Genomic DNA, 18,551 nt, shown 5'->3' with positions numbered 1-18,551 from the left:
TGCTGTTTTGAATACTGTGAGGGGTGCAGTTTTTGAAATGGCATCATTTATGGGGGTGTCTCACATACAAGTCCCTCAAAGTCACATCAGAACTGAACTGGTCCCTAAAAAAATCAGTGTTTGAAATTTTCTTGAAAATTTGAGAATTTGCTATTCATATTGTAAGCCTCCTAGTGTCCAAAAAAATTAAAAGGAAGTTGAAATAATGATGGCAACATAAAGTAGACATATGGTCTATGTTAGTTATTAACTATTTTGAGTGGTATGATTATTTGTCTCACAAGCAGAAAATTTAACATTTTGCAAATCGCTAAATTTTCCATTTTTTCACGACATTTTGGTATTTTTCACAAAAAAACACAGACTGTATCGACCCAAATTTACCACTAATTTGAAGTACAATGTGTCACGAAAAAACAATCTCAAAATCACTGGGATAAGTAAAAGCAAAAAAAAGTTATCCCCACTTAAGTGAGACATGTCAGATTTGAAAAAAATGGCTCTGTCAGGAACGCAAAAACTAGCTCTGTCAGGAAGGGGTTAAATGGCCCACAGAGGCCAAATAGGCACCCTGAAGTGTGAAATGGCCCCCACAATTGTTAACGCCACCCCACGATCAACGTCAACCCGAAGCGTGGCGAGCGTAGCGAGCCCGCGAGGGGCGGCGGTACACGTCCTACGACCTTTTCCTACCCCCACTATCCACGTCGGCGTGGAGTTGAGAATAGAAAGCCTGAAGCGTGGCGAGCGCAGCGAGCCCCGCGAGGGGACGCGGATACCTTCACAGGTATCCGCGTCCCCTCGCGGGCTTCACAGCTGTCCGCGTTCCCTCGCGGGGCTCGCTGCGCTCGCCACGCTTCGGGCTCGGTGGCTCGCTGCGCTCGCCACACTTTCTATTCTCAACTCCACGCCGACGTGGATAGTGGGGGTATGAAAAGGTCGTAGGACGCGTACCGCCGCCCCTCGCGGGCTCACCACGCTTCGGGTTGATGTTGATCGTGGGGTGGCGTTAACAATTGTGGGGGCCATTTCACACTTCAGGGTGCCTATTTGGCCTCTGTGGGCCATTTAACATTGTTTCCTATGGAAAAATCGGGTCAATTGAGACATTGAACAGCAAAATCGGGACAATTGGGACATTTAACATTGTTCCCTATGAGAAATCACGGGCATCGCGTCGGTCGCATCGCATGCGATTTTTTGGTCGCATGCGATGCGACCGACCCGATTTTTTTTTACTAACGATGCCCTAGTAGGTAAAGAGTACCTATATTACATATGCTGGATACTGCTACCGAAGGACATACACCTGGAAGGCACAGTCATGCTATCCTACACACATGCTTGACCATGTTCCAATTAGCATATACCATCCCACAGGTCTTCCATCTACACTGTACAATGCAACTAACTGTTACCACTCCAGTGCAACTACAGTGTTCCGCACTATCCTATCTAAGTTTCTCAGCACAATCAAGTAAAGAGGTAGATACAAGATGGTACAAACTCTGTCCTGAGCCAATGGAAACCAGACTAGAAGATCTGTAATTGCAAGGAGGAATTTATACAGTTTCAACCAAGGTCTCAATTGGAAAAAAAAAACATATACAACTCCTAGAATGGATTTAAGCTACTGGCATTGGTCATGACCAGTTGGATAAGGTCAACAAAGTGATGAGGATGGAAATCCTACTACGCAGACTTAATATTTGTTCCTCCAGGGAGGCTTCATTCACTTACCATGATGGCCACTGACCTTAGTGTTGCCCTTTTGCAGAGCCAACATGTCATTGTGCTGGAACGCCACACTTGGAGACACAATCTTCCGCTTAGCACCGAAAGATCCTGAAATGACAGTGATTTCACACCATCAGGGACATTAAGCCACTAACTGATACCTACATACAGTCATGCAAAACCACTCCGCTCAAGCTCCGCTCCATGATCAGTGTTTGTACAGCCCAGAGCTCGGCTGTACTATCACAATACCATCTAATAAATGATTCCACGGTTTTAGTTTTTGGGTTGTTCATTGTCTCAGGATATCCACTGGTGTGTGTAGAAGTTGGTGATGGAGTGGCAGATGCCACACCATCATCCAACTTCTACACATATATTACAAGACAATGCCCCCAAAAACATAATGAACCTAATGTGTGGTAAAAAGACTAAGGGCCTTATTTTGGTTCATTCTTTCTGACAAAATCCTTCTTAGATGGACAAAACCATGTGCACTGCAGGGGGGCAGATGTAACATGTGCAGAGAGAATTAGATTTGTGTGAGTAATTTTGTTTCTGTGCAGGAAAAATACTGACTGCTTTATTTTTACACTGCAATATAGATCTCACTTTGAAGTAAAACCCCACCCAAATCTAATTCTCTCTGCACATGTGACATCTGCCCCACCTGCAGTGCACATGGTTTTGCCCATCTAAGAAGGATTTTGTCAGAAAGAATGAACCAAAATAAGGCCCTAAATGAGGTCCACTCTTCTACAGTAGCTGCCAGTATTGTATCATATCCATCAACATCATTGACGTCATCATCATCATCATCATCATCATCATCATCATCATCTTTATAGACTACATCATTGGTCTTCAAACTGCGGCCCTCCAGATGTTGTGAAACTACAAATCCCAGCATGCCTTGCCACAGTTTTGCTATAAGGGAGTGTTAAAACTCAAGGCAAGGCATGCTGGGATTTGTAGTTTCACAACATATGGAGTGCGGCAGTTTGAAGACCCATGGACTACATCATCAATGACAAGGCTCTTACATCTATAGATCTCATTACATACTTACCTACTTTTTGGGATTGTTTGGGAAACTCATGAAAATTAGCAAGCCCCATTGGTATCCCAGAAGATCTGGGTTCACCTCTTACATGTTGTGGTTTTCCCTGGTGAGAATGATAGGGGGGTCTTTGAAACTATTTGCCGTAAATCTTATCACCATTGCCCCAGTCCTGCTATGCAATGCTGCAAATCACAAATAAAATTGCTATACCTATTTCTCATGCAATATGAATCTTCAGATATATTACTTTAATGTCCATTTGGTGTTGGTGCACATGTGGTTTACATTGAAGTAGCATATTCAGATTTTTAGCCGAGATGAGCTCATGTCCAGTAACTACAAACAATTAATACCCCAATATTACATATTTTGCAGGCACACACACATACTCCTTATGATTTGGGCGTAGCTTGAATTATCATTTCTAAGTATATAGTGCAGTCTTTAGTAACGCAACTAGTGGAACCTATCAATGTTTGCCTTAAAGTGTTCATTTGTGACTCTTCCTATGAATGCTGCAATTCTTTGCTGGAGGTCTCCAGTGTCAACTGTCAATATCCTCCACTTATCTTACTTGTGGCACCAAGACAGAGGGATTCCCAATTCTAAATGCTGCAGCTCGACAGGTACCATCCGTACTCTCACCCAGGGCTTTTCTGTTGTTTTCCCATCAATCCCAAAGGATAGAGCTGCCAGGAGATGTAGTTCCCCAGCAGCCAATAGCTGGGTAACACCTCAGACTCCAGAGACTGTACAGGAATACTATATGCCTGCCCCTTTATTCCGGATACTAAAGGACACACAGGGCTGTATGTGTTACACTTACAACTACAAGATTCTATAAAATGAGCCATTTAAATGCAGACAATTGATCTTCCTTTCTTTATAGAAGTATGGTAGAACTACATATATTATATTACAACAGTATAGAGTATACAGATGAGATCTGTATTTACTCAACTTTTTTATGTAGTCGTCAAAAGGTATTCTCCCTGTGAGGGGGGGGGAAGGGGAAGGTGGCGCTATGATGTGAGATGGTTCATTAGCAGCTGCTAAAATTTCAGGTTAAGCCCCCCATACACGGTCCGTTAATCGTATCGGATCGCATCCCTTGTGCATGCTTTGTGCATGCACTGCGATCCAATACGATGTGTACCTAGTACAAAAAGTATGTGCAGCACATACTTTTTGTACCATACTATGTGATGCGCGGGAGCGCGCATCGCATAGTACAGAACAGAGCCGTACACAACGGAGTGTCTATGGGCTCCTTTAGTCATACTAAAAAAGATAAAGAAGATTGGGGATAGCAGCGCTGGTGGCTTATGACACCGGTGGCTAATGTTTTCCGGGTACTTGTTTCCAAGCACGGCACCACCGATTTTAATTGTATGCAATCGGGTTGCAAAAATCGGGTCAATCGCATCGCATGCAACATTGGCCCCAATGTTAAATTCCCCCCAGACCCCATTTTTCATTGTATGCCCCCCCATTGTTAATGTCACACCACGATCAACATGAACCCGAAGCGTGGCGAGCGCAGCGAGCCCGCAAGGGGCGGCGATACGCGTCCTCCGACCTTTTCATACCCCCACTATCCACGTCGACGTGGAGTTGATTTTATATAGTGTGGCGAGCGCAGCGTGCCACCGAGCCCGAAGCGTGGCGAGCGCAGCGAGCCCCGCAAGGGGACGCACATTACTTCAGACATATTACGCGTCCCCTCGCGGGGCTCGCTGCGCTCGCCACACTTCGGGCTCGGTGGCTCGCTGCGCTCACCACACCATATAAACATATAAAATCAACTCCACGCTGACGTGGATAGTGGGGGTATGAAAAGGTCGGAGGACGCGTACCGCCGCCCCTCGCGGGCTCGCTGCGCTCGCAGCCCTTCGGGTTGGCGTTCATCGTGGGGTGACGTTAACAACGGGGGGGGGGGGGGGCATTTGACATAGAAATTACCCATCAGGGTGGGTATACAATCAAAAATTGGGTATGGGGGGCCATTTAACATTGGTTCCTATGTAATATCGGGTCCATCGTATTGGTCGCATTGTATGCCATTATAATGGCATACAATGGACCCGGTTTTACATATAAATTTAACATTACATAAAATGCTTACAATGTAAAATTGGGTCGGTCGCGTCGGTCGCATCGCATGCCATTATAATGGCATGCGATGGACCCGATTTTACATTTGTCGGGAAACCTAAAAAAAAAAAGCCCGAAATCGGGTCCGTCGGGTCCCATCGCATACCTTAAGTTAAGGTATGCGATGGGACCCGATGGGTGCCGTGCTAGGAAACAAGTACCGTTTTCCGATATGAAAATGAATAAATATAGAAAATAAAAAAGATTGGACTGATTTCACATTAAAATCATGTAATTTAATATAATAAAACAAAAGATGACCATTTAATGGAAAACATACAATGCTGGTATAAATAAATGGTGCAAATTGGGGCCTCACGCATGGGGGGTATATTGTGTCTGTCTGTCTGAGGCTGGTCTGGATCAATCCAAACATGCAAGTGAGCAAGGCAAGGTACCTGACGTGTTTCACTGTCTCAGCAACTTTTTCAACGGACCATCGGCCAGTGTGTACCATCATCCCCATTGGCTATGTTTATCTAAAGTTATATTGGTGCATCGTTCTGTGTGTATGGGCGATCCACCAACCGCCGTACAACCACTGCAGGAGCCACCGGTGACTGTCAGCTCAATGGGCGGGCATCTGCACATGTTACATCTGCCCCACCTGCAGTGCACATGGTTTTGCCCGTTTTCCAAACAAATTTGTACTGTGATCACATCTGAATAAGGGCAAGTGTGTATGGAGAACACGCTGCCCAATCCGTCTGCAGTAAGGATGACAATCCTGGTTTATTTTTGAAATCCTGGGCTTCGTGAATGAAAAAATATCAACACTGAGATTCCCGGGATTGAGTTGGTCAATAAAAATAGGGCTTGTCTTCAACTCAATGCAGTGCAGACAGGGTCCCTCATACACTGGCAGCAGGGCTCCACGCACCAGTCCTCCAGGCTCCAGGCTCCTTTCCTGTGGTAAATTCAGTGGTGGCTCCATGGTGACAATGCTGCCCCTCAGGCCTCAGCCCACTCGGCAGCCCTCTCAGTCTCTAGGCTCCAGTCCCATCCTCAGTGGTGGCTCCATGGTGGCACCCCTGCCTATCATGCCTCAGCCTGCTCAGTCCCCACCTGGCAGACCCCACCTGGCAGTCCTGGTTTGGCAGGCGGCAGACCTTCAATCTCTTAGCAGCAGTCAGCCCACTCACCTTCACATGCCGCGGCTGCAGGAGTTCTCCCCCACACTTAGAATTGCTGTCGGAGCTGAGGGGGAGGACCGGCATGGGGCTGCGCTGCATGACCTCTGACATCGTACAGCGTAGGGCACAGCCTCACAGATGGAAGATGAGCGCTGCATACACAGCATGAAAAAAAGATTACGGCACCAGATGCAGATCCCAAATTCCCGGAATGGGTGCATTCAATCCTGGCATTCAAATCCCGATACTTTGGCCTTAAATCCCAGTATATACAGTAGTCTGCAGATATAACTACCAGTGTGTCCCCAGCTTTAGTGAAATGTTTATTACTCTCCATAATTGTCTGCGTAATGTCTGTACAACCAGAACGTGAGCACACAAACAGTATATATTACAGTGTATACACACATTATATAACGTATACCAATAACGGCGCTTGATGCTGTCCAAGCGCACACACTCACAGTTTGCATACCGCTCTGTCGACATCAGCATATTATGATTATTCTATTTAGAATGCTGCATTCCTGCCATAAATTCCGCCATTGACCTATTTGCTTCATTAGTCAATGTAGCAAGTGGCCATGTGGAACAAAAGGAAAGGTCATTGACGAATTCACCTGGCATAATAATTGAAATCATTAATATCATCATCACGTGCTTCAGCTTCCTTCATTTATTTAGTGGCAAATTAATCTCCATGTCCTAAACTGTTAGAAAATAGGCCGCTCAGCAGATCTGGATATAACACATTACGCTAATAAGGGCTGGTAAGCGATGTGTTTTTAATGCGGTTGTGTCTAATCCCCTGGTGCCTTTGCAGTATATTAGTGCAAGATGTTTATTGTGTCTTAGAAGCTGCACCACAAATACCCAATTTCATACTTTTGTGTATTGTGGGCCCTAGGCAAAGCAATGCACTGGGGCCCCTACTTCCTGCGGTGTCTCTTTACCTGCTCTCAGCCATCCAGCAGTTATCTTGCTTACAGTCATTAACCGTTCAGCTGCAGTCTGGTAGAGAATGTTTCTAGCCGCGTGAGATACTCATGGCTTCCTGAAGGCCCCTAGAATTGTTGGGGCCCAAGGCCACTGCCCAGTAAGCCCCTGCGATAAGGTTGTCCTGTGTACAGCGTATTTTCCAGAGCTTATCTCGTAATCCTTCCAGTGTAAATTTGTACAATTCTGCATGGGGGGGGGGGGGGGGGGGATGCATAGCATGGGTCATATCAGCCCCGGTGTACTTGCTCCTATAGCAGACAATTCTTATACCGGGGTGTCAGGCTGCGGGAGGGGAGAGTCACGCTGCGAGGCTGAGACGTGTTGTGGAGGCTTGGATCCCTTGCAAGCAGGATACAAACTGCGGGGGGTTAGGGAGGGGGGAATCAAACTGAGAGGGTCATGCTACAAGGGCGCTGCGAGACACCATCGAAAATCCGGCAAAATCGGTAATCCGCCTCAGTGCTGGAACCAACGGTGCCGGATAAACGGTTTTCTTCCTGTTTAGGATTAAAATAAGACTGTTAAACGTCATATCGCGAGAACCGCTCCAACACAAAAACCCCAAAACATTAACTGTTTACATTGGGCAGTTCTTCAGGACTATGGGCACGGACATGCTACAATCCACAAATTACCTGCTGCAGTATCATACAATGACAAGTAATGTCCAGATATTTAACCAGGACCAGGGAAACGGCTGCACTGCAATCCACAAATTTCCCGCTGCAGTTACATTTAGTGGCAAGTATTTGTCAAACTGCTATTTTTACCTTGAGGCTATGACCATGTCACGCTACAGTAGATGCTACAATTATTTCATGTGCATGTTTCTGTTGTGATGTCTGCCAATACATTCCAGCCTGGCCCTGGTGCTGCCTGCCTGCGATATAACAAACCCTTTGGTTTTTCTTTCAGAACCCAGAGTTGGGTTATGAAAATGAACTGTTGGCTTTAATCTTCCTTTGTCCAGTGCTGGTTACAGACCACCAACCCCTGATTACCATTCTATGTAAACTCCAGCATGCTGCCTCAATTCACATTCAATGTTTCATGCTCAACTTCAACATTTTCAATCTGTGTGGTGTACAAGAATGGAAAAGACCTCCATATCGCTGATGCCTTATCACGTTCACATCTCCCATACTCAGGTGACCTGGATGTCATGCAGTACAATGACACATCCCATAGGAGCATGGTAGAACACTTGTCTCTTTTTGTTAAGCATTCTGTAGCTGCCCTTCTTCCTCAGAAACTGTATTGTGTCCTCAAGACATTCTTAGTGTTAAGCAATTAATTGACTCTCTCAGATATAGGGGATTATTCTGGTTCGGGCGGCTGGGCCGTAAGCGTACGTTCCGTTTTTTTTTTTTTATCTGCGCATGCGTACCTTCCGCCATGCGCAGGCGCGATGACTCCACAACGCTCACGGACGGTTCTTTCCGTGCGAAAAAACCTGTCCGCAAGAGTAAGGTCATTGTGGGCGGCATAGGGGCGTGTTGAGGGGAGCGGCCGAAATAATGAGGAAAACTGGGCGTAAACATGGGCGTACACGGTGGTGTGCACAAAAAATGTACAGTGCTACAACCGCTCGATTGGCGAAAGCAACGTGCATTTCGGACACAAAACAGGCGGCCACCACCTCCAGACCACCCCTACAGATACCGCATGAGAGCGGACGCCTAGGTCTGCTAATTAACGCTGATTACTACTCAAACACATACACCTGAATGTAATAAGCAATGCTGCAGCCTATTAAGTCCAAACCATTATTTCACTACCTGCAAGCCACACACAGCACTCAAACACATTGGAAGCTTATCTTTCTACACTTCTCTACATGTAAAGGTTGGTTTCATTTAAGGTAAGAATCATTTTAAGACCTGCTTATATATGCCAAGGTAGTTATTTTATAACCATCTACGCCCATTCAGAAAGTGTTTTCATATACTTTAAACAGCAGCACACTCAATCTACACAAGTCGACATGTGTCAACGTTTACACTCGAATACAAACATTTTTTTTTTCATTTTGATAAAAATACATAAAACAATAATTGAATAACAATTAGAATAAATCATTTAATTGTCTTAATCATAGTTGAAAGGTTAGATTATGAGGGCCATATATGTGAAGGGTATGCCAGCGTGCACGGACGTACGCTAACTCTCACGATCGGTGACATACGCTGAGTTTTCCAGTGAAAACAGGCGAGACCCGTCTGTACAAGGTGGCGAACGCTCAGATAGCCGTAAGATGTCGGTGTGAAAACGGTCCCGTCCGTAAACGGTGGCGTACGCTCTGTTGTACGCCAGTTGTCGGTGTATAAGCGGTGATCCGTCCGTGTACGGTGGCGTACGCTCAAGTGTACGCCACTCCCCTTTGTCGGTGTTTGTGGCCGTCCGTATGCGGATGTTTTGTGGGTGGACTTTCGCTCAACGTCCGCGTACGGTAAACGTACGCTGATACGGAACGTACGTACGTTTGCCCGCCGCAACCAGAATAAGGCCCATAGTTACTTTGGGGCAGATGTATTAAGCCTGGAGAAGAGATAAACTGGAGATAAAGTGAAAGGAGATAAAGCACCAGCCAATGAACGGTGTTCGAAAATTACAGTTGGGAGTTGATTGGCTGGTGCGTTATCTCCTTATTTAATTATTTTATTTATTTACAGCGTCTTATATAGCGCAGAAGATTCTGTTGCGCTTTACAATTGTAGACAGTAATAGAACAAACTGGGTAACAACAGACAGACTTGGAGGTAGGAGGGCCCTGCTGCAAGCTTACAATCTCCTTCCACTTTTCGCTTTTCCAGGCTTAAGTCATCTGCCCCATAGTTTGTGAGTTTGAAAAAAGACAATTGTCCATTAAGTTCAACCTACTGTATATGAAACATATAACTTAACTGTGTAATTTTAAGCTAGACCACCACTTATTTAGTTGCCAATGTTTCAATGACTTGTCCCCTAAATGCACATTACCCTGGGGGTGTAAAACTAAGGGGGAAATTTACTAAAGGAAATTTGTATAAAAAAATAGGTGTATTTGTATCCAGAAATACACTTATTTTTGACATTTACTATCACGAAAATACAGCAATTCGTATTCGTATTGATAGCACATCAATACGAATACGAATTGTCGTATTTTCGGGATAGTAAGGGGGAAATTTACTAATATGAATTCGTAAAAAATAGGTGTATTCGTAGGCAGAAATACACCTATTTTTTACACATTTGTATTTTCGGGATTTACTATCCCAAAAATACAGCAATTCGTATTCCTAAAGATGGGACATTCGTATTTGTATTTACAAATACGAATGTCTACACCATCGATAGGATACGACAGGAATCACCATTCAAAAGAATGGTGGTTCCTGATTTACTAAGCAGCCGTATTGATAATACGGCTGCTAATTGGTGTAAAACAGGCACGAAAATACGACAGGAAAATACACCTTGATTGTCCTGTCGTATTTGCTTTAAGCCTGCACGGATCAGTCAGATCCGTGCAGGCTGCAAGGTGTAAAAAAAAAAAGAAAAAATAAATAAATAAAAAAACAGCGTGGGGTCCCACCCACAGCTGTAACCAGCACCAGGCTGAAAGAGCCGGGGCCGGTAATTAAAAATCAAGGAACCCGACAAATAGGGGTTCCCCGATTTTTAACAACCAGCCCCAGGCTCCAAGTCCGGGGCTGGTTCCCAAAATACGGGGGACAAAATGACTAGGGGTCCCCCGTATTTTAAGAACCAGCCCCAGGCACAACCAGCCAGAAGGGTAATGTCACAGCCGGGGGACACTTATTATATAAGGTCCCGCGGCCAAAACATTAACCCCCTGACCGGTCAGCCTGGCCAGGGGCCCTGGGGGAGTGGGGACCCCTCAATAAAGGGGTCCCCCCCCTCCAGGACTTACCTGACCAGGCTGAAGCCTGGTGCTGTCCCCGGTGGCCCTGTGCGGTGGCCACCGGGCTGATTCTGTGTAAAAGAATAGATGAAAAACTATTGTTTAAAACTGTGGAACTATGAGTCCCAGCAAGCCTCCCCCGCAAGCTGGGACTTGGAGAACCACAAGTTCCAGCCTGCGGGGCATTAAAGGGCCCATTGGGTCTTGTAGTTCCACAGTTAAAATAATAGTTAAATAAACACACACTGACACATAAGAAAAATAGAACTTTAATACATACATTACACACATACTGATACTTACCTATCTTGATCCCGTAGGTAGCCCTCTGTCCTGGTGTCCGGTGTCCTGTGTCGTCCTCCAGGTCCATGTCGGCGGTCCCGTGTCGTGCTCCAGGTCCATGGCGGTGTCCGGGTCCGAAGTAATCCATGGTGGAGCTGTGGAAGGAAATCCTATTCACCTGGTCCTGTGCTGAAGATGTCTTCTCTTGGTCCGCCGTAGTCCAGGTAATCTTCATGCTGCCGGCGCTCCCCGCACTCTCCACATCGCACTGAGGAGAGATGCTGAGATATTTCATACTCGGCGTCTCTTAGAATGATTCTATTGGCCGCCTAGCGGCCAATCAGGAGCCAAGAAAGTCGTATATGACTGCTTTGTAAATTCCCCTCCGGAACACGACTGTGCATACGACTGAAACAGTCGTATGCAGTCGTAGGGAAAATACTAATACGAAAAACTAGGTTTTTCATATTAGTAAATTTCCCCCTAAATGTCAAAAATAAGTGTATTTCTGGATACAAATACACCTAATTTTTTTACAAATTGCCTTTAGTAAATTTCCCCCTAAATGTTTTTCTCCGCTAAAAATTTGTCTAGCACTCTCTTAAATGTTTTTATACAGTCTGTCAACGCTACTTCTTCTGGCAGAGAATTCCAAACTTTAACTGCCCTAACCGCAAAGAATCTCTTCATTCGGAGGTTATGAAATCTCCTCTCCTCTTACTGTATCTCGGGTGTGGTACAGGGGTCCGACAGTCAGGATCCTGACAGTCATAATCCCAATGTTGGGATCCCGACTGGCCGGACCCAGACAGCATGGTGAGCACAACTAAGCCCCTTGTGGGCTCGCTGAGCTCGCCACACTGCGGGCACGGTGGCTTGCTACGCGAGCCACCTACTCTATTCTCCCTCTATGGGGGTCGTGGACCCCCACGAGGGAAAATAGCAGGTGGCCATCAGGAACCCGACTCTCGGTGTTTTGACAGCCGGGATCCCAACGTCGGGTAAATGCCTGTCGGGATCCCGACTGTCGGGACCCCGTCCAGCACCCTCTTATCTCAACGGGTGGCCATGTGTCCTATGCATAGTCCTCAACATAAACAGGACTCCTGACAGTCCCCTATTTTGGCCCCTGATATATTTGTAGATATATTACATGGCCTCTCTGAAATGCTTTTTCTCCAGCGTAAACATGTTGTCAATTTGTACCCCTAGATTCTTTTCAGGGATCTTGCAACAGGCCAAACAGTTGCAAGATCCCTGAGGGCATCAGAACACTCATCATCATGGGAAGCACCTACTGCAATGCAGGATAGTACCAGGCCCTTGCACAATAGTAAGAAATCACATACAAAGTCTCATTGTATGTGAGTGGTATATCAAATTGCTTTGGTTCTCCCTTTCTTTAACACCAGGTCTTAGAGATTTTTTTTTGTGTTGGAAAAGGATATTATAAGAAGCAGTATAAATTTAGATTGATATGGGGACATCTTTCAGCACTCCAGGGACCTCCTTAATTGCAAAGACAGCATAGACACCTGCAATAAGTAATCCAATGATCACATGGATGTAATACATAGTAAGGATCCCACCCATATGGTGTCAGTTGAGTTGATGACTCTCAGTCTAGATCAACCGATACCTGTATCCAATCACTTTATGACCTAAATGTAATTAATTCACCCCTTAAGGTTATATCATGCACCCCTCCAGTCAATAAATATTCCCATGGAACTAATTTCTACCCATCGCCATCACAAACAATTAATTCACGTATTTTTTGCTACTTCTCGTCATTGGAGCCAACTTTGTAAATGTATTGGGAAGGCTTTCTTTGCAGAACATCAGCATTTTTATTTATCATAGAGTCACGGATGTTCTGTACTGTGATACTGCAGTATGGAGGTGCACTCAGACATAAAGAGGTGAATTTACTAAAATTGGAGTTCTATTGAAGATGGGATATTGGCCATAGCAACCAATCAGAATGTACTTCTTATTCAGCACCTTCTAGATGATTATAGATTGAATCTGATTGGTTACCCATAGCAACATCCATTAATAGATCTACCATTCTAGTTAATTTACCCCAAGGAGTTCTGTAAAGATATGAACATTTGTTGATGCAGTTAGTCCTGCCCCTTGTGTGACAGCACTGCGAGCTTTCCGATCCAATCATACCATTCGAAACAACATAAAGGCAACAAACAGAAATTAACTCTGATTTACTGTACTCGAGATTAACTTAAGTGGAAATGTTTTGACTCATCTCTACAAAAGGCTGAACACTAAACACTAATACACAATTACTACTGTCAAAGTAACATAAATAAAAACTACGGAATTACAAATCAGTTAATTAAATTAAATTTACCCTCGCTGGAAGTTTGTATTCTGTGTGTAAATTTCACCCGTCTCCTTTCATCCTTAATAAATCAAGGATCATTTCCACCTGCCTATTCCATGTGCCAAATGACTGTGTCCGGGGCAGCTGTCCAACACTCCATACTGAAAATACATTGCCAATAAGGAAACTGGATCCACATCTTTCTAAGGTTTGGAAGCATCTCTAGAGATGAATTGCCAAGCGCATGTCACATTGACTGATCAAGGAACCTAGGATCTGTTCTTTTTAGGTAATAAGCTTCTTGAATAAGACATAATGCTTATACCATTGTATGGGCTTCATAGCATAGGTGCCGATTCTGTGGGTTCTGGAGGGCCCGAGCACCCACGGAAATTGATGAGCACCCACCCGCGCGTGTCCCACTGCACTCCCCTCCCTTTTCGCTGGCACAGGTACTGTGTGGGCATTTAGGTACCTGCACTGTGGTAACATTTATGTATTTGGCACTGTAGGGGCATTTAAGTATTTGGCACTGAGGGGGCATTTATGTATTTGGCACTGAGGGGACATTTATGTATTTGGCACTGTGGGGGCATTTATGTATTTGGCACTGTTGCCATAATTTGAATATTGGAGACAACTGTGCTGCGTAATATAAATCAGTATTATTTTGAGGCCACGCCCCTTTCCCATGAAGCCACTCCCCTATATTTTTGGCTTGAGCACGCACCAGCAAAAACATAAATCGGCACCTGTGCTTCATAGTAAGGCACAGGGTCTTTGGATTATGAATACAAAAATTTTAGTTTGTTTAGGTTTATATTACCGGTATGTCAATTCTGGAGTCATGCTGAAGCCGTTCCAGCTTTCCTGGCTATGTAGCTATTTATATGGTGTTTACAGTTACACATTTTCTCTTTATTAATATAAGAAATTAAATACACTATAATAATGTCCCAGTTAAGTATGTCACTATGCATTCTGAGTAGACATGGACATGAGTCCAACTCCTAGTGCCGAAACAGGGCGGCAGTGCATATAGTTACGGCAACTCCTAGTGCCGTAACAGGGCGGCAGTGCATATAGTTACAGCAATTCCTAGTGCCAAAACAGGGCGGCAGTGCATATAGTTACGGCAACTCCTAGTGCCGAAACGGTGGCAGTGCATATAGTTACGGCAACTCCTAGTGCCGTAACAGGGCGGCAGTGCATATAGTTACAGCAACTCCTAGTGCCGTAACAGGGCGGCAGTGCATATAGTTACAGCAACTCCTAGTGCCGTAACAGGGCGGCAGTGCATATGGTTACAGCAACTCCTAGTGCCGTAACAGGGCGGCAGTGCATATAGTTACAGCAACTCCTAGTGCCGTAACAGGGCGGCAGTGCATATAGGTACGGGAACTCCTAGTGCCGTAACAGGGCGGCAGTGCATATAGTTACGGCAACTCCTAGTGCCGTAACAGGGCGGCAGTGCATATAGTTACAGCAATTCCTAGTGCCAAAACAGGGCGGCAGTGCATATAGTTACGGCAACTCCTAGTGCCGAAACGGTGGCAGTGCATATAGTTACAGCAACTCCTAGTGCCGTAACAGGGCGGCAGTGCATAAAGTTACAGCAACTCCTAGTGCCGTAACAGGGCGGCAGTGCATATAGTTACAGCAACTCCTAGTGCCGTAACAGGGCGGCAGTGCATATGGTTACAGCAACTCCTAGTGCCGTAACAGGGCGGCAGTGCATATAGTTACAGCAACTCCTAGTGCCGTAACAGGGCGGCAGTGCATATAGGTACGGGAACTCCTAGTGCCGTAACAGGGCGGCAGTGCATATAGTTACGGCAACTCCTAGTGCCGTAAAAGGGCGGCAGTGCATATAGTTACAGCAACTCCTAGTGCCGTAACAGGGCGGCAGTGCATATAGTTACAGCAACTCCTAGTGCCGTAACAGGGCGGCAGTGCATATAGTTACAGCAACTCCTAGTGCCGTAACAGGGCGGCAGTGCATATAGTTACAGCAACTCCTAGTGCCGTAACAGGGCGGCAGTGCATATAGTTACAGCAACTCCTAGTGCCGTAACAGGGCGGCAGTGCATATAGTTACGGGAACTCCTAGTGCCGTAACAGGGCGGCAGTGCATATAGTTACGGCAACTCCTAGTGCCGTAAAAGGGCGGCAGTGCATATAGTTACAGCAACTCCTAGTGCCGTAACAGGGCGGCAGTGCATATAGTTACAGCAACTCCTAGTGCCGTAACAGGACGGCAGTGCATATAGTTACAGCAACTCCTAGTGCCGTAACAGGGCGGCAGTGCATATAGTTACAGCAACTTCTTGTGCCGTAACAGGGCGGCAGTGCATATATATAGTTACAGCAACTCCTAGTGCCGTAACAGGGCGGCAGTGCATATAGTTACAGCAACTCCTAGTGCCGTAACAGGGCGGCAGTGCATATAGTTACAGCAACTCCTACTGCCGTTACAGGGCGGCAGTGCATATAGTTACAGCAACTCCTACTGCCGTAACAGGGCGGCAGTGCATATAGTTACAGCAACTCCTAGTGCCGTAACAGGGCGGCAGTGCATGTAGTTACAGCAACTCCTAGTGCCGTAACAGTGCGGCAGTGCATATAGTTACAGCAACTCCTAGTGCCGTAACAGGGCGGCAGTGCATATAGTTACAGCAACTCCTAGTGCCGTAACAGGGCGGCAGTGCATATAGTTACAGCAACTCCTAGTGCCGTAACAGGGCGGCAGTGCATATGGTTACAGCAACTCCTAGTGCCGTAACAGGGCGGCAGTGCATGTAGTTACAGCAACTCCTAGTGCCGTAACAGGGCGGCAGTGCATATAGTTACAGCAACTCCTAGTGCCGTAACAGGGCGGCAGTGCATATACTACTGTAGTTACAGCAACTCCTAGTGCCGTAACAGGGCGGCAGTGCATATAGTTACAGCAACTCCTAGTGCCGTAACAGGGCGGCAGTGCATATAGTTACAGCAACTCCTAGTGCCGTAACAGGGCGGCAGTGCATATAGTTACAGCAACTCCTAGTGCCGTAACAGGGCCGCAGTGCATATAGTTACAGCAACTCCTAGTGCCGTAACAGGGCGGCAGTGCATACAGTTATGGGAACTCCTAGTGCCGTAACAGGGCGGCAGTGCATATAGTTACAGCAACTCCTAGTGCCGTAACAGGGCGGCATAGTTACAGCAACTCCTAGTGCCGTAACAGGGCGGCAGTGCATATAGTTACAGCAACTCCTAGTGCCGTAACAGGGCGGCAGTGCATATAGTTACAGCAACTCCTAGTGCCGTAACAGGGCGGCAGTGCATACAGTTATGGGAACTCCTAGTGCCGTAACAGGGTGGCAGTGCATGTAGTTACGGGAACTCCTAGTGCCGTAACAGGGCGGCAGTGCATATAGTTACGGCAACTCCTAGTGCCGTAAAAGGGCGGCAGTGCATATAGTTACAGCAACTCCTAGTGCCGTAACAGGGCGGCAGTGCATATAGTTACAGCAACTCCTAGTGCCGTAACAGGGCGGCAGTGCATATAGTTACAGCAACTCCTAGTGCCGTAACAGGGCGGCAGTGCATATAGTTACAGCAACTTCTTGTGCCGTAACAGGGCGGCAGTGCATATATATAGTTACAGCAACTCCTAGTGCCGTAACAGGGCGGAAGTGCATATAGTTACAGCAACTCCTAGTGCCGTAACAGGGCGGCAGTGCATATAGTTACAGCAACTCCTACTGCCGTTACAGGGCGGCAGTGCATATAGTTACAGCAACTCCTACTGCCGTAACAGGGCGGCAGTGCATATAGTTACAGCAACTCCTAGTGCCGTAACAGGGCGGCAGTGCATGTAGTTACAGCAACTCCTAGTGCCGTAACAGGGCGGCAGTGCATATAGTTACAGCAACTCCTAGTGCCGTAACAGGGCGGCAGTGCATATAGTTACAGCAACTCCTAGTGCCGTAACAGGGCGGCAGTGCATATAGTTACAGCAACTCCTAGTGCCGTAACAGGGTGGCAGTGCATATGGTTACAGCAACTCCTAGTGCCGTAACAGGGCGGCAGTGCATGTAGTTACAGCAACTCCTAGTGCCGTAACAGGGCGGCAGTGCATATAGTTACAGCAACTCCTAGTGCCGTAACAGGGCGGCAATGCATATACTACTGTAGTTACAGCAACTCCTAGTGCCGTAACAGGGCGGCAGTGCATATAGTTACAGCAACTCCTAGTGCCGTAACAGGGCGGCAGTGCATATAGTTACAGCAACTCCTAGTGCCATAACAGGGCCGCAGTGCATATAGTTACAGCAACTCCTAGTGCCGTAACAGGGCGGCAGTGCATACAGTTATGGGAACTCCTAGTGCCGTAACAGGGCGGCAGTGCATATAGTTACAGCAACTCCTAGTGCCGTAACAGGGCGGCATAGTTACAGCAACTCCTAGTGCCGTAACAGGGCGGCAGTGCATATAGTTACAGCAACTCCTAGTGCCGTAACAGGGCGGCAGTGCATATAGTTACAGCAACTCCTAGTGCCGTAACAGGGCGGCAGTGCATACAGTTATGGGAACTCCTAGTGCCGTAACAGGGCGGCAGTGCATGTAGTTACGGCAACTCCTAGTGCCGTAACAGGGCGGCAGTGCATATAGTTGCAGCAACTCCTAGTGCCGTAACAGGGCGGCAGTGCATGTAGTTAGGCAATTCCTAGTGCCGTAACAGGACAGAATAGATAAAATTCAGGGTTGCCTACTTCGTGGCTGCCAGCGGGTGATGAATGAGTGGCGGCCAGCGGGTGATGTATGCGGGTAATGAATGTGTTCCCCCCGCCGGGCAGGGCTGGCAACAGAAATCTTGGGGCCCGGAACACTGATATCTCGGGGGGCCCCCCCAACACCGCATGTGGATTTTTATTAAATTGCATATTG

At 46.5% G+C, this 18,551-nt stretch overlaps 1 long non-coding RNA gene across 2 annotated transcripts in view; it reads left to right on the top strand.

The window, feature by feature from the left end:
* The window catches only part of LOC146049827 (uncharacterized), a 161,184-nt gene that overhangs the window by 79,314 nt on the left and 63,319 nt on the right, over positions 1-18,551 (top strand). For both annotated transcript variants that reach the window (XR_014466213.1, XR_014466214.1), the window contains exon 3: positions 11,314-11,499. This is a non-coding gene — a long non-coding RNA (uncharacterized LOC146049827). The remainder of the gene's footprint in view (positions 1-11,313; positions 11,500-18,551) is intronic.

Source organism: Crinia signifera, chromosome 12 (assembly GCF_055691185.1).
Source record: "Crinia signifera chromosome 12, ASM5569118v1, whole genome shotgun sequence".
NCBI classification, from domain to species: domain Eukaryota; kingdom Metazoa; phylum Chordata; class Amphibia; order Anura; family Myobatrachidae; genus Crinia; species Crinia signifera.
Note: the sequence above shows the minus strand (reverse complement) of the source record. Positions and strands in the feature narration are given on the sequence as shown.